Here is a 16,572-nt window from a genome sequence, read left to right on the forward strand (position 1 = left end):
ACACTGATAACCCTGTGAACACTGGTAACGCGGGTAACGCAAATGCTGATGGAAACCCGGGTAATGTTGGCAACACAGGGAATGTTGGGAATGGTATTGGCGGAAGGTACGATGTGAATCAAGGAATTCGGATTAACGGGCGCCCCGTTACTGAAGATTATCAGTGTGATCAATTTTCTTTGCACGACGAGGCCCTCGAGACCACTCGCCGTATGGATGAGCTTGCTGAGAAGCTCAAATCTTTGGAGTATCAAAATTCCTTAGGCTTTGATGTCACAAATCTTGGTCTGGTTCAGGGAGTAAGGATTCCTCACAAGTTCAAACCCCCTACTTTTGAGAAATACAACGGGGCTTCTTGCCCACACACTCATCTCCAATCTTATTTGGGAAGGTTGGGAGCTCACACGGAAGATGAAAAGCTGTGGATGTACTATTTTGAAGACAGTCTAACTGGAGCTTCTCGTGAATGGTATTCTCATTTGTCTCGTACTACCATCAAGAGCTGGAAAGACTTGGCAGAGGCTTTTGTCAAGCAATATCAATACAACTTGGACATGGCTCCAAATCGGACCTTGTTGCAAGGTATGTCCCAGACTGCCAAGGAGACCTTTAGAGATTATGCTCAGCGTTGGAGACAGATTGTTGCGTCAGTCCAACCCCCTATGTCTGAAAGGGAGATGGCGGACATGTTCATGAACACTCTTCAAGGCAATTATATTGAGAGATTGGCTGCTTTCCAGTCAATCAGCTTTGCAGAGATAGTAATTGCTGGAGAAAGAATCGAGAGTCTGTTGAAGATGGGCCGAATTCAAGACAATAGTGTTTCCAACCCATCAGGTCCCAAGAGACCGTTTGCTGGTAACTGTCAGCGAAGAAAAGAAGGCGAGGCAAGCGTTGTGTATGCCGGCAGAGGCAGGAGTAAAGGACGCCCTAATTATTATCAAGATCAAGTGGCCGCAGTCACTATTCCAACACCTGTTCCTCAACCGCAATATCATCCGCAACAACAACCCAGGTACAACAATCAACAACAAGGAGGTAATCCGGGTCAGCAGAGACACCATCAACAACGTCCAAGGCAGACAGACCGGGTCATCGAGCCAATCCCAATGCCTTATTCAGTATTACTTCCCAAGCTGATTGACATGAATCTGGTTACATTGAGAACTCTGGCCCCACCAATCGATCCCAATAATTTGCCTAGAGGTTATGATGTCAATGCCAGATGCGCTTTTCACTCCAACGCACCTAGCCATACTACAGATAATTGCAAGGCTCTCCAGTTAAAGGTACAAGATTTGAGAGATGCCCAGGCTATCAATTTTGCTCCGGTGCCTAATGTTATCCAGAACCCGATGCCGGCTCACGGCGGGCAGAGGATTAATGTTGTTGATAGTGGGGAAACTTTGAATTTGGTTTCTGATGTGACTAAGGTGAAGACTTCGCTATCGGTGGTTAAAGACCGACTTCTGAAAGGACAGATTTCCCCGGGCTGTGGGGAAGAATGCAGAAATTGTCAAGCTGCCGAAAACGGATGTGACAGTTTGAGAAGGGGTATTCAGCAGCTGATAGATGAAGGTTGTCTTCAGTTCGATCAGGCCCGTCCGGTGAAGAATGATGTATCGACAGTGACATTTTATTTCACTCCTGAAGAAATATATGTTCCCGAGAGACTCGCTCCGACAATAATATATTTCCCAGAAAGTACAGAACCAGCAGCGGTGAACATCGAAAGTTCAGCACCAGTCGCAATTTACTCTGACAGCCCTCAACCGACTTTGGTTGGTCCAATCACCATCACGGTACCAGGACCCGTTCCGTATGAGAAAAACAGTGCTATCCCGTGGCACTATGGGGCTGATATCTACTGCCAGGGGCAGAAAGTTAACGAAGAAGACATTGACATTGGTAGCTCCGCTGTTGACAATGTTGGAGGGGTTGGTGGCTTCACTCGCAGTGGACGCCTATTTGCACCATCAACATTACGCGCAAATACTGAAGCCGAGGCAGCTGCCAAGGCTAAAGGGAAACAGGTATCCACCGAAGAGGTTACTACTGAGGAAGATCCTCCTAAGACCGCATTCGAGAAGGAAGTGGATGAGTTTATGAGGATTATCAAGAAAAGTGACTACAAGGTAGTCGACAAGCTAAATCAGACACCCTCAAAGATCTCCATTCTCTCACTATTGCTGTGCTCTGAGGCGCACAGAGCAGCCTTGTTGAAAGTACTGAATATGGCCTATGTTCCACCGGAGATGACTGTTAACCAGCTGGAGTCGGTAGTTTCCAATGTAAACGCTAGCCGGGGGCTAGGTTTCACCGATAATGACCTGACACCTGAGGGCAGGAATCATAACAAAGCCTTGCATATCACAATGGAGTGCAAAGGGGTGGTGCTTTCCCATGTTTTGGTTGATACAGGCTCTTCTCTGAATGTTCTTCCAAAGAAAGCCTTAATGAAGTTGGATTGCAATGGCATCATCCTGAGGCCAAGTAACTTAGTTGTGAGGGCTTTTGATGGCTCTAAGAGAGCTGTCTTTGGCGAAGTTGAGTTGCCAGTTAAGATTGGACCGGAGGTGTTCAAGAGCACCTTTTATGTGATGGATATCCAGCCTGCCTACAGCTGTCTGCTAGGTCGGCCTTGGATTCATGCTGCCGGTGTTGTTACTTCTACCCTCCACCAGAAGCTCAAATATGAACTAGAAGGTCAGATCGTCACTGTATGTGGTGAACAGGATATTTTTGTTAGCCACCTGTCTACATTTAAGTATGTAGAGATGGATGGCGAGATGCATGAGATGATGTGTCAGGGCTTCGAAACTACAAACATCAATGAGGTCGCGCCCGAAGCTGTCTTTTCACCTGAGTTTGAGAAGGTCGGGACTTCTACCTCTTCATACAAGCAAGCTGTCGAAGTGGTTAAAGCTGGTAATGCCCAAGGCTGGGGCAAATTTGTGGAGCCAGTCATCAAAGAAGACAAGTTTGGATTGGGGTATGCTCCGGGATCTCAGAAGAATGAAACCGGTACTCTCTCCAGCGGGGGTTTGGTTTCCCCCCACATCGTCAATGCTGCAGATGAAGACAAGGCTGAGAGCGACTGTGACTTAGATAGCTGGATTCGCCCGTGTGTCCCGGGAGAAAAGCTCGACAATTGGTCGTCTGAAAAAAACATCCGGGTTACTCTACTGAAAAAGTGATTTTTATTGTTTTCCTTTATTACATGCATAATAAAGTCTTACACTTTGCCCAAGGTGTAACGGCTCATTTGTAGGGCCATCCATTTAGTTACGTTTCAGAATTATTTTTATCATCAATAAAGGACGGCTTTTGCAAACAATTTTGTGTTCTCTTTCTTTCAGTTTTTTTCTACTTTTACAAAAAAAAATGGCAATGTTTCTTTTTTCGTTTTTTCTTTCTTTCCAAAAAAAAATCTCTCATTCTAAGGTAATGCATGATCCTCCATCATGCAGAGCCGACCACTCGGATCTCACTGCTAACGACACTGCTATGGCCAAGTATGACTTCGATAATCCTATCTCTCAAGCCGAAGAAGGGGTTGAGGAAGATTGTGAATTGCCTGAAGGGTTAGCCAGATTGTTGAAACAGGAGGACCGAGCTATTACACCTTATCAGGAGGTGGTTGAGACCATCAACGTTGGTACCGAAGACGACAAGAAAGAGATCAAGATCAGGGCCAGTCTACAGGCCGAGAGGAAAGACCGTTGATCATGTACTTGACTGTGTTAGAAAGGTCAATGGGTTTTGTGCTCGGTCAGCATGACGAGTCAGGTCGAAAAGAGCATGCAATATACTACCTTAGCAAAAGTTTACCCACTGTGAACAAAGATACTCATTGCTCGAGAAAACTTGCCGCGCTTTGGCATGGGCTGCTCGCCGACTAAGACAGTATATGTTGACTCACACGACTCTATTGATATCAAAAATGGATCCAGTCAAGTATATTTTTGAAAATCCATCACTTACCGGAAAGGTTACTAGGTGACAAATGATACTGACAGAGTATGACATCCAATACACTTCACAAAAACCATCAAGGGAAGTGTCTTGTCAGACTATCTTGCAGAGCAACCGATTGATGATTACCAACCTATGAGGTTTGACTTTCCTGATGAGGACATCATGTTTCTCAAATCGAAAGATTGAGAGGAACCACTCCCGGAGGAGGGGCCTGACCCTGAATCCAAATGGGTTATGATGTTTGATGGGGCGGTCCATGTCAATGGTCGCGGAGTTGGTATAGTGTTCATCACACCGGAAGAGGGTTCATATGCCATTTGGTGCCAGAATAACTTTTCCCTGCACCAACAATGAAGCCGAATACGAAGCTTGTATCCTAAGACTTGAGGAAGCCGTCAATATACAGATTAAAACCCTGGATGTATACGGGGATTCAACTTTGGTCATCAATAAAACCAACGGGAAATGGTGCTATGCTGGAACTACGTGCCCAGAATTGACGTATCTCGGTCAGAGACGAATGAAGAAAGCATTTGGTCAAAAAGTGCGCCCTTGGGAGTATCAAATCGGTGAATTGGTACTCAAAAGATTTCTTCCTCCCAACACAGATCACAGGGGCAAATGGACACCGAACAACGAGGGTCCGTACGTGGTTAAAAGGATTTTCTATGGCGGAGCTTTGATGCTAACAACCATGGATGGCGAAGGATTCCCGTCCCCTATTAACTCAGACGCAGTTTAAAAAAAAATATACTTCGCATAAAATAGACCCGCTGGACGATAAAAAGAATAGTCCAGGCAAAAAAAGGGCATCCAGACGAACCAAAGAGAAAAAAGAGAATAAAGAGGTTTTGGCAAAAGTTAGGGATAAAGAATGAAAAGAATATGTACACCCGGTGAGTCGAAAACCCAAAAGGGCGGCTCAGGCAAAAATGGGTATCCCGGTGGATTGAAAACCCGAAAAGGGGGCGATCCAGGAAAAAGTTAGGGAATAAGCGAATGACTGTGATTTGAGTTCATCAGTGTTATATCACCGTTTCATTCAATCCGACAATCTTCGAAGGTTAAAGATCGACTAATCATCCACTTCAGAAAGCAAGATGAGCAGAGCGTCTTGAGGACATACGAGCCATAGCAGAGTCAAAACTCGGTGGGACCCCGTATCCCCATTGCCATTAGGATAGTTCTCTTTTTATAGCGATCACCTCTTTTCAGGGATCAGCTTCCTGATACCCTCGCCTATTCCTGGCACAAATTTTCTCCCCAGTAAGAGTCAAATAATTCAGTTAAAGAGCCTCTTTATTTTTCATTTATCAGTTTGTTTGCAAAAATGTCCGAATTTTTGATAAAACATATTGCATATGAATATAATGGTGGCTTTTGCAGATGATTTACACAGGAAAACATTTAAAATTGCTTTGAATGTGCTTAATCTCGAACGGTGAATTCAAACCGAGTAATTCCCCCGAGGCATACGTGTATTTTTGGTTGCAGGTCACAAGAACCGGATGCCAAGTCATGAATCCTCATCCCCAAGCGGTTGACAAAGTCTCTCCTCAGCAGAGCATGTTCCCCAACAGAGTTGACAGTATCCATACTGTCTATCCCCAGTAGAGTTGACAGTATCCAGACTATATATCCCCAGTGGAGTTGACAGTGTCAGACTGTATCTTCCTAGCAACAGCGGAGTGGTTGCATAACCAACAGATGAGAGGGTGGCGTTCCCAGTGTTCATCTCATTCCCCAGCAGATTATTTTTAACAGATTTGTTAATCCCCAGCTTGAGGACGATTAGCAAGTTCATATCCCCAGCAAAGGTCATTTCCTACGACATTTCCCCAGGAAGTGTTTTCCCCACAGACTTTCCTCACAGAGCCTCGCCGAGAAAAGTTTCCATAGTTGATACTCCCCCCGCAAGGTTAACTTTTCAAGCAGCCAATTTATTTTTGGTGGCTCATTGGTCCCGGCAGACGGATCATTCCCCACAGAGCATTCAAGGATTGATACAGCGATCTGTTCCCTAGCGGAGTTTGCTTCCCCAAGCAGATTTCTTTTTACACCATGCATAACATTTGCATTTGCGTGCATATCATATCAAGCATACACATAAGCTGATAAACAGGTTCTTCCAAGCAGACTGAAGAATTACTTTACAACCAAGGTCATGAGATCCAGCCAGAGGATCAAGCGTGAGTGATCCAGCCTGAGGGTCATTTTGAAGATTCAGCCTGAGAATCGTATTCCAGTGATCCAGCCTGAGGGTCATTTTGAAGATTCAGCCTGGGAATCGTTTTCCAGTGATCCAGCCTGAGGGTCATTTTGAAGATTCAGCCTGAGAATCGTTTTCCAGTGATCCAGCCTGAGGGTCATTTTGAAGATTCAGCCTGAGAGTCGTTTTCCAGTGATCCAGCTTGAGGGTCGTTTTGAAGATTCAGCCTGAGAATCGTGTTCCAGTGATCCAGCCTGAGGGTCCATTTCGAAGATTCAGCCTGAGAATCGTGTTCCAGTGATCCAGCCTAAGGGTCATTTCGAAGATTCAGCCTGAGAATCGTGTTCCAGTAAGCCAGCCTAAGGCTCAATTTGAAGATTCCCCAGTGAAGTCGCCTACAAGCTTTATTTCCCCAGCAAGCCCAAGTCTAATTGAGGAGTCGTTACAACATGTTCTAGCCCGAAGAATATGTACGAAGCCCAAAAGTGGAATATTCTCGAAGCTGCATATCTAATATGAAGGTTGGGTGTAGATTTCAAAAGAGGGTCAACCAGCGCATGCCTCAGATGCGGGATCCTAATGACGGGAATTTATCATCAAAATAATCCAGATCTAGCCAGAAGATTGAAGTAGATTCAGCCAGAGAATCGAAACAAAGAAGATCTAGCCAGAAGATCGAAAATCGCAACAATTCAGATCTAGCCAGAAGATCGAAGTAGATTCAGCCAGAGAATCAAAGGAAATAGATTCAGCCAGAGAATCGAAACGGAGGAGATCTAGCCAGAAGATCGAAGAAGATCTAGCCAGAAGATCAAAATCATATCCAGCCCGAGGATCAAAATTAATATCCAACCAGAGGACTAAATTGAGTATAGGTTCAGCCAGAGGATCGAAACTCCAGATTAAGCTAGAGGATCGGAAGAAAAATAAACAGCACGGTGCATTTCCGCATTTTTGTGGTGTTCTCGGAGCGCAAATTTTCGGTCTGTCTTTGGTATTCAATCACAGCTCACCCCGTTTGTCTGATAAGCTGTTCGCTTTCATCCTACTCAGTTTAGCTGATGATTGAATAGGGGCAGCTGTAACACCCCAAAATTTGCCCTCCTCATTCATGCATTCATTTAGCATTTCATATTGCATTTCATCATGTCAATCAGAATTAGATCCGAAAAAAAAAAACGAAAAAAAAATTAAAAAAATTAAAAAAATTAAAAAAAAAAGAAATTAAAAAAAAAATAATTTTTTATAAAAATAAATAAATAAATAAAAATAATAATAAAAAATATATATATATATATATATATAATAAAAAATTTTGGACTTGGGTCTCTCTCATTTGAGCCCACAAAACCATAAAATTCAGTCTATAAATACCAAGGCTTCACTTGAGAAAAAGGGAGAGAAGCAAAATACTCTGAGGTTTCCTTGGAACAAAATCCTGGACAAAACCTGAAGAGAAACCTGACAGAGAACTCAGAGCAACCTCAAAACCCTGAAGGGCCTCACGGGTGCAACTCAATTTCAATCAAGCTCTCCAATCAGGTTTGCCCTATTCCCATTATTTTACGCCTTCAATTTGAATGTTCTAAATGTGTGATGTATTATGAATGGGTGAAACCTATGCCTTGAATGTTTAATCACATGATTTCTGAAGTGTATGCCACAGGGTTTGAGGTTTCTGAAACCATACTGTTATCCATGAAAAAAATGCTTATGGTGTTCCACTAACCCTTTTGTTGAGTTTTTGTGAGGGCTCACATGACTTTTGCAGGGATAACTTGCGTGGTTTCCCACTTTATTTGTGGGATAACCCCTGGAGGTTCATTTCGATTACCTGTACTGACCCACTTTCTTTGATGGCATTAGCTCGGGAGATCCCTGGGTTTCTTACTCCTTTAATTGCTGTTACTTCGGATCTTTATCCGTGTGGTACTTTTACCTCTTTTCTGCATTTTATCGCTTTCTTAGCTGGAAGACCTCGATAGGAGGCATTTGTTTTCTTTTGTTTATTTACTTCTGAGCACCTTGTTGGCACATTTACTTTATACATGTTTGTTTTGTATGCGTTCGTATCCCTGCAGGTAGCGCGGTTCCTTCGTCAAGGACTGCCTTTTTGCCCTTTTGCATGAGTAACCCTCAAACCCTAAAACCCAAAGCAACACGTTAACTCCTTCTACTACAGGTGAGTAAGTCTCCAAAGGTCGAGCATCCGGTAGATTGCGTAGTAACGTCGTTCGTCCAAAACCCACTCCATAAACCCGTAGTTAGCCGAACTACATTTTGCTCTGATTCTCATTCCAGATGAGATACGTAGGCATAAGACGCGATGTCTTAGCGAGCACACATCCTCCAACCCATAGGTCAGCCGAGCTACGAAGACTCTGATTCTCATATTCAGATGAGATACGTATGTAGTGGATGCGACATCCGCGCGAGTCATTTTCATTTAACCCTTTTTTTTGGCAAACAACACAAGATAAACCCACACCCTTTAGACGAAAACTACAAAAGTGGATCCCGTAGAGTACTACGGATGCGTAAGGGTGCTAATACCTTCCCTTCGCATAACCGACTCCCGAACCCAAGATTTGGTTGCGAGACCCCGTCTTGTCCTTTCCTTTTTCAGGTTTACTTCGAGCGTTTCCTTTCCCTCCTTTGGGATGAATAACGCACGGTGGCGACTCTTCTGTCATTTTCCTTCGCCGGTTGTTTTTTCGCGCACTGTATTTTTCAGGTTGCGACAGTAACGTTGGCAACACAGGGAATGTTGGAAATGGTATTGGCGGAAGGTGCAATGTGAATCAAGGAATTCGGATTAACTGGCGCCCCGTTACTGAAGATTATCAGTATGACCAATTTTATTTGCACGACGAGGCCCTCGAGACCACTCGCCGTATGGATGAGCTTGCTGAGAAGCTCAAATCTTTGGAGTCTCAAAATTCCTTAGGCTTTGATGTCACAAATCTTGGTCTGGTTCAGGGAGTAAGGATTCCTCACAAGTTCAAACCCCCTACTTTTGAGAAATACAACGGGGCTTCTTGCCCACGCACTCATCTCCAATCTTATCTGGGAAGGTTGGGAGCTCATACGGAAGATGAAAAGCTGTGGATGTACTATTTTGAAGACAGTCTAACTGGAGCTTCTCGTGAATGGTATTCTCATTTGTCTCAAGAGCTGGAAAGACTTGGCAGAGGCTTTTGTCAAGCAATATCAATACAACTTGGACATGGCTCCAAATCGGACCTTGTTGCAAGGTATGTCTCAGACTGCCAAGGAAATCTTTAGAGAGTATGCTCAGCGTTGGAGACAGATTGCTGCGTCCGTCCAACCCCCTATGTCTGAAAGGGAGATGGCGGACATGTTCATGAACACTCTTCAAGGCAGTTATATTGAGAGATTGGCTGCTTTCCCGTCAATCAGCTTTGCAGAGATAGTAATTGTTGGAGAAAGAATCGAGAGTCTGTTGAAGATGGGCCGAATTCAAGACAATAGTGCTTCCAACTCATCAGGTCCCAAGAGACCGTTTGCTGGTAACGGTCAGCGAAGAAAAGAAGGCGAGGCAAGCATTGTGTATGCCGGCAGAGGCAGGGGTAGAGGACGCCCTAATTATTATCAAGATCAAGTGGCCGCAGTCACTATTCCAACACCTGTTCCTCAACCGCAATATCATCCGCAACAACAACCCAGGTACAACAATCAACAACAAGGAGGTAATCCGGGTCAGCAGAGACACTATCAACAACGTCCAAGGCAGACGGACCGGGTCATCGAACCAATCCCAATGCCTTATTCAGTATTACTTCCCAAGCTGATTGACATGAATCTGGTTACGTTGAGAACTCTGGCCCCACCAATCGATCCCAATAATTTGCCTAGAGGTTATGATGTCAACGCCAGATGTGCTTTTCACTCCAACGCACCTGGCCATACTACAGATAATTGCAAGGCTCTCCAGTTAAAGGTACAAGATTTGAGAGATGCCCAGGCTATCAATTTTTCTCCGGTGCCTAATGTTATCCAGAACCCGATGCCGGCTCACGACGGGCAGAGGATTAATGTTGTTGATAGTGGGGAAACTTTAAATTTGGTTTCTGATGTGACTAAGGTGAAGACTTCGCTATCGGTGGTTAAAGACCGACTTCTGAAAGGACAGATTTTCCCGGGCTGTGGGGAAGAATGCAGAAATTGTCAAGCTGCCGAAAACGGATGTGATAGTTTGAGAAGGGGTATTCAGCAACTGATAGATGAAGGTTGTCTTCAGTTCGATCAGGACCGTCCAGTGAAGAATGATGTATCGACGGTGACGTTTTATTTCACTCCTGAAGAAATATGTGTTCCCGAGAGACTCGATCCGACAACAATATATTTCCCAGAAAGTACAGAACCTGCAGCGGTGAACATCAAAAGTTCAGCACCTGTTGCAATTTACTCTGACAGCCCTCAACCGACTTTGGTTGGTCCGATCACCATCACAATACCAGGACCCGTTCCGTATGAGAAAGACAGTGCTATCCCGTGGCACTATGGGGCTGATATCTACTGCCAGGGGCAGAAAGTTAACGAAGAAGACATTGACATTGGTAGCTCCGCTGTTGACAATGTTGGAAGGGTTGGTGGCTTCACTCGCAGTGGACGCCTATTTGCACCATCAACATTACGCGCGAATACTGAAGCCGAGGCAGCTGCCAAGGCTAAAGGGAAACAGATGGCCGCCGAAGAGGTTACTACTGAGGAAGATCCTCCTAAGACCGCATTCGAGAAGGAAGTGGATGAGTTTATGAGGATTATCAAGAAAAGTGACTACAAGGTAGTCGACCAGCTAAATCAGACACCCTCAAAGATCTCCATTCTGTCACTATTGATGTGCTCTGAGGCGCACAGAGCAGCCTTGTTGAAAGTACTGAATATGGCCTATGTTCCACCGGAGATAACTGTTAACTAGTTGGAGTCGGTAGTTTCCAATGTAAACGCTAGCCGGGGGCTAGGTTTCACCGATAATGACCTGACATCTGAGGGCCGGAATCACAACAAAGCCTTGCATATCACAATGGAGTGCAAAGGGGTGATGCTTTCCCATGTTTTAGTTGATACAGGCTCTTCTCTGAATGTTCTTCCAAAGAAAGCCTTAACGAAGTTGGATTGCGATGACACCATCCTGAGGCCAAGTAACTTAGTTGTAAGGGCTTTTGATGGCTCTAAGAGAGCTATCTTTGGCGAAGTTGAGTTGCCAGTTAAGATTGGACCGCAGGTGTTCAAAAGCACCTTTTATGTGATGGATATCCAGCCTGCCTACAGCTGTCTGCTAGGTCGGCCTTGGATTCATGTTGCCGGTGCTGTTACTTCTACCCTCCACCAGAAGCTCAAATATGAACTAGAAGGTCAGGTCGTCACTGTCTGTGGTGAAGAGGATATTTTTGTTAGCCACCTGTCTACATTTAAGTATGTAGAGATGGACGGCGAGATGCACGAGATGCTGTGTCAGGGCTTCGAAGCCCTAAACATCAATGAGGTCGCGCCCGAAGCTGTCTTTTCACCTGAGTTTGAGAAGGTCGGGAATTCTATCTCTTCATACAAGCAAGCTGTCGAAGTGGTTAAAGCTGGTAATGCCCAAGGCTGGGGCAAATTTGTGGAGCCAGTCATCAAAGAATACAAGTTTGGATTGGGGTATGCTCCGGGATCTCAGAAGAATGAAATCGGTACTCTCTCCAACGGGGGTTTGGTTTCTCCCCACATCGTCAATGCTGCAGATGAAAACAAGGCTGACAGCGACTGTGACTTAGATAGCTGGATTCGCCCGTGTGTCCCGGGAGAAAAGCTCGACAATTGGTCGTCTGAAAAAACCGTCCGGTTTACTCTACTGAAAGAGTGATTTTTATTGTTTTCCTTTATTACATGCATAATAAAGTCGTACACTTTGCCCAAGGTGTAACGGCTCATTTGTAGGGCCATCCATTTAGTTACATTTCGCAATTATTTTTATCATCAATAAAGGACGGCTTTTGCAAACAATTTTGTGTTCTCTTTCTTTCAGTTTTTTTCTACTTTTACAAAAAAAAATGGCAATGTTTCTTTTTTCGTTTTTTCTTTCTTTCCAAAAAAAAATCTCTCATTCTAAGGTAAAGCATGATCCTCCATCATGCAGAGCTGACCATCCGGATCTCACTACTAACGACACTGCTATGGCCAAGTATGACTTCGACAATCCTATCTATTAAGCCGAAGAAGGGGTTGAGGAAGATTGTGAATTGCCTGAAGGGTTAGCCAGATTGTTGAAACAGGAGGACCGAGCTATTACACCTTATCAGGAGGAGATCGAGACCGTCAATATCGGTACCGCAGACGACAAGAAAGAGATCAAGATCGGGGCAAGTCTACAGGCCGAGAGGAAAGACCGTTGATCATGTACTTGACTGTGTTAAAAAGGTCAATGGGTTGTGTGCTCGGTCAGCATGACGAGTCAGGTCGAAAAGAGCATGCAATATACTACCTTAGCAAAAGTTTACCGACTGTGAACAAAGATACTCATTGCTCGAGAAAACTTGCCGCGCTTTGGCATGGGCTGCTCGCCGACTAAGACAGTATATGTTGACTCACACGATTCTATTGATATCAAAAAGGGATCCAGTCAAGTATATTTTTGAAAAGCCAGCACTTACCGGAAAGGTTACTAGGTGACAAATGATACTGACAGAGTATGACATCCAATACACTTCACAAAAAGCCATCAAGGGAAGTGTCTTGTCAGACTATCTTGCAGAGCAACCGATTGATGATTACCAACCTATGAGGTTTGACTTTCCTGATGAGGACATCATGTTTCTCAAATCGAAAGATTGAGAGGAACCACTTCCGGAGGAGGGGCCTGACCTTGAATCCAAATGGGTTATGATGTTTGATGGGGCGGTCCACGTCAATGGTCGCGGAGTTGGTGTAGTGTTGATCACACCGGAAGGGGGTTCATATTCCATTTGGTGCCAGAATAACTTTTCCCTGCACCAACAATGAAGCCGAATACGAAGCTTGTATCCTAAGACTTGAGAAAGCCGTCAATATACAGATTAAAACCCTAGATGTATACGGGGATTCAGCTTTGGTCATCAATCAAACCAACGGGAAATGGTATACACCTCAGCTTCATCTGGCTCCTTACAGAGACTACACGAGAAGATTGTTGACTTTCTTTTGAAGAAAACCAATTTGCTGATGCTTTGCTTACCTTGTCTTCGATGATTAAGGTGCTATGCTGGAACTACGTACCCAGAATTGACGTATCTCGGTCAGAGACGAATGAAGAAAGCATTTGGTCAGAAAGTGCGCCCTCGGGGGTATCAAGTCGGTGAATTGGTACTCAAAAGATTTCTTCCTCCCAACATAGATCACAGGGGCAAATGGACACCGAACTATGAGGGTTCGTATGTGGTTAAAAGGATTTTCTATGGCGGAGCTTTGATGCTAACAACCATGGATGGCGAAGGATTCCCGTCCCCTATTAACTCAGACGCAGTTAAAAAAAAATACTTCGCATAAAATAGACCCGCTAGACGATAAAAAGAATAGTCCAGGCAAAAAAAGGGCATCCCGACGAACCAAAAAAAAAAGAATAAAGAGGTTCGGGCAAAAATTAGGGATATAAAAAAAGAGTACACCCGGTGAGTCGAAAACCCAAAAGGGCGGCTCAGCCAAAAATGGTTATCCCGGTGGATTGAAAACCCGAAAAGGGGGCGATCCAGGCAAAAGTTAAGGAATAAGCGAATGACTGTGATCTGAGTTCATCAGTGTTATATCACCGTTTTCATTCAATCCGGCAATCTTCGAAGGTTAAAGATCGACTAATCATCCACTTCAGAAAGCAAGATGAGCAGAGCGTCTTGAGGACATACGAGCCATAGCAGAGTCGAAACTCGGTGGGACCCCGTATCCCCATTGCCATTAGGATAGTTCTCTTTTTATAGCGATCACCTCTTTTCAGGGATCGGCTTCCTGATACCCTCACCTATTCCTGGCACAAATTTTCTCCCCAGTAAGAGTCGAATAATGCAGTTAAAGAGCCTCTTTATTTTTCATTTATCAGTTTGTTTGCAAAAATGTCCGAATTTTTGATAAAACATATTGCATATGAACATAACGGTGGCTTTTGCAGATGATTTGCACAGGAAAACATTTAAAATTTCTTTGAATGTGCTTAATCCCGGACGGTGAATTCAAACCGAGTAATTCCCCCGAGGTATACGGTGAATTACAACCAAGGCCATGAGATCCAAACAGAGGATCAAGCGTGAGTGATCCATCCTGAGGGTCGTTTTGAAGATTCAGCCTGAGAATCGTTTTCCAGTGATCCAGCCTGAGGGTCATTTCGAAGATTCAGCCTGAGAATCGTTTTCCAGTGATCCGGCCTGAGGTTCATTTTGAAGATTCAGCCTGAGAATCGTGTTCCAGTGATCCAGCCTGAGGGTCATTTCGAAGATTCAGCCTGAGAATCGTGTTCCAGTGTTCCAGCCTGAGGGTCATTTCGAAGATTCAGCCTGAGAATCGTGTTCCAGTAAGCCAGCCTAAGGCTCAATTTGAAGATTCCCCAGTGAAGTCGCCTACAAGCTTTATTTCCCCAGTAAGCCCAAGTCTAATTGAGGAGTCGTTACAACATGTTCTAGCCTGAAGAATATGTAGGAAGCCCAAAAGTGGAATATTCTCGAAGCTGCATATCTAATATGAAGGTTGGGTGTAGATTTCAAAAGAGGGTCAACCAGCGCATGCCTCAGATGCGGGATCCTAATGATGGGAATTTATCATCAAAACAATCCAGATCTAGCCAGAAGATCGAAGTAGATTCAGCCAAAGAATCGAAACAAAGAAGATCTAGCCAGAAGATCTAAAATCGCAACAATTCAGATCTAGCTAGAAGATCGAAGTAGATTCAGCCAGAGAATCAAAGGAAATAGATTCAGCCAGAGAATCGAAACGAAGGAGATCTAGCCAGAAGATCGGAGAAGATCTAGCCAAAAGATCAAAATCGTATCCAGCCCGAGGATCAAAATTAATATCCAACCCGAGGACTAAATTGAATATAGGTTCAGCCAGAGGATCGAAACTCCAGATTAAGCCAGAAGACTGATTCAGATCCAGCCAGAGGATCAGAAGAAAAATAAACAGCGCGGTGTATTTCCGCGTTTTTGTGGTGTTCTCGGAGCGCAAATTTTCGGTCTGTCTTTGGTATTCAATCACAGCTCACCCCGTTTGTCTGATAAGCTGTTCGCTTACATCCTACTCGGGTTAGCTGATGATTGAATATGGGCAGCTGTAACACCCCAAAATTTGCCCTCCTCATTCATGCATTCATTTAGCATTTCGTATTGCATTTCATCATGTCAATCAGAATTAGATCCAAGAAACTTTTAAAAAAAAAAAAAAAAAAAAAACGAAAAGAAAACGAAGAAAATAATAATAATAATAATAATAATAATTTTTTACAAAAGTAAATAAATAAATAAAAATAATAATAAAAAAATAAATAAAATATAATAGAAAAAACTTGGACTTGGACCTCTCTCATTTGAGCCCACAAAGCCATGAAAATCAGGTTATAAAAGAGGGAGAACAAACAGAAAAAGGAGGAGAAGCAAAATACTCTGAGGTTTCCTTGGAACAAAACCCTGGACAAAACCTGAAGAGAAACCTGACAGAGTACTCAGAGCAACCCCCAGGCAGCTCTGAAAAATTCAATCTGACTCACACACTTTCATCTCACGCAAACCCTAACGTTGCCTTGCAAACCCAGCCGTGCCATTTGATTTCAACCGGTCTCTCCCATCAGGTTTGCCTCATTCCCATGATTTTATGCTCTTAATTTGGATCATCCGAATGTATGGGGTATGATGGATGAATTTCATTATGTTTTTGCCCACGGGTTTAATTATGCATGAATGGGTGAAACCTATACCTTGAATGTTTAATCACATGATTTCTGAAATGTACGCCACAGGGTTTGAGGTTTCTGAAACCATGCTGTTATCCATGAAAAAAAATGCTTATCGTGTTTCACTAACCCTTTTGTTAAGTTTTTGTGAGGGCTCACAAACTCTTGCAGAGATGGTTTGCGTGGTTTTCCCACTTTATTTATGGGATACCCCCTGGAGGTTCATTCCGATTACCTGTACTGACTCACCTTTCTTTGATGGCATTAGCTAGGGAGATCCCTGCGTTTCTTACTCCTTTAATTGTTGTTACTTCAGATCTTTATCCGTGTGGTACTTTTACCTCTTTTCCGCATTTTATCGCTTTCTTAGCTGGAAGACCTCGATAGGAGGCATTTTTTTTCTTTTGTTTATTTACTTCTGAGCCCCTTGTTGGCACATTTACTTTATACATGTTTGTTTTGTATGTGTTCGTAT

The sequence above is a fragment of the Lathyrus oleraceus genome, chromosome 5, assembly GCF_024323335.1.
Source record: "Lathyrus oleraceus cultivar Zhongwan6 chromosome 5, CAAS_Psat_ZW6_1.0, whole genome shotgun sequence".
Lineage (NCBI taxonomy): Eukaryota > Viridiplantae > Streptophyta > Magnoliopsida > Fabales > Fabaceae > Lathyrus > Lathyrus oleraceus.